This window comes from Salmo trutta, chromosome 20 (assembly GCF_901001165.1).
Source record: "Salmo trutta chromosome 20, fSalTru1.1, whole genome shotgun sequence".
Taxonomy (NCBI): Eukaryota; Metazoa; Chordata; class Actinopteri; order Salmoniformes; family Salmonidae; genus Salmo; species Salmo trutta.
The window spans coordinates 3,922,837-3,923,299 of NC_042976.1; positions in this window are offsets into that span (position 1 = coordinate 3,922,837).

A 463-nucleotide genomic window follows, 5' to 3' on the forward strand; every position below is an offset into this window, starting at 1 on the left:
TAGCTCTGACTTTGCTGATAGCTACTTTATTGAAGAAAAATGTACATACTATGACTGAGATATGTGGTTGACCCACCTCTTGAGATGAATGCACTAACTGTAAATTCATGGATCGTTCTGGATGAGAGCATCTGTTAAAACCTTTACTGGTGTCCCACTAGCGTCCCACCACGACAACATCCGGTGAAATTGCAGAGCGCGAAATTCAAAATACAAAATTCGTAATCTTAAACATTCATGAAAATACAAGTGTCTTACATCGTTTAAAAGCTTAACTTCTTGTTAATTAATGCATTATCAGATTTCAAAAAGGCTTTATGGCGAAAGCATACCATGCGATTACCCGAGGACAGCGCCCCATACCAAAATACTTTTCCAAACCAGCACAGGCGTCACAGGCGTCACAAAATCCCAAATAGCGATAAAATAAATCACTTACTTTTGAAGATCTTCCTCTGTTTGC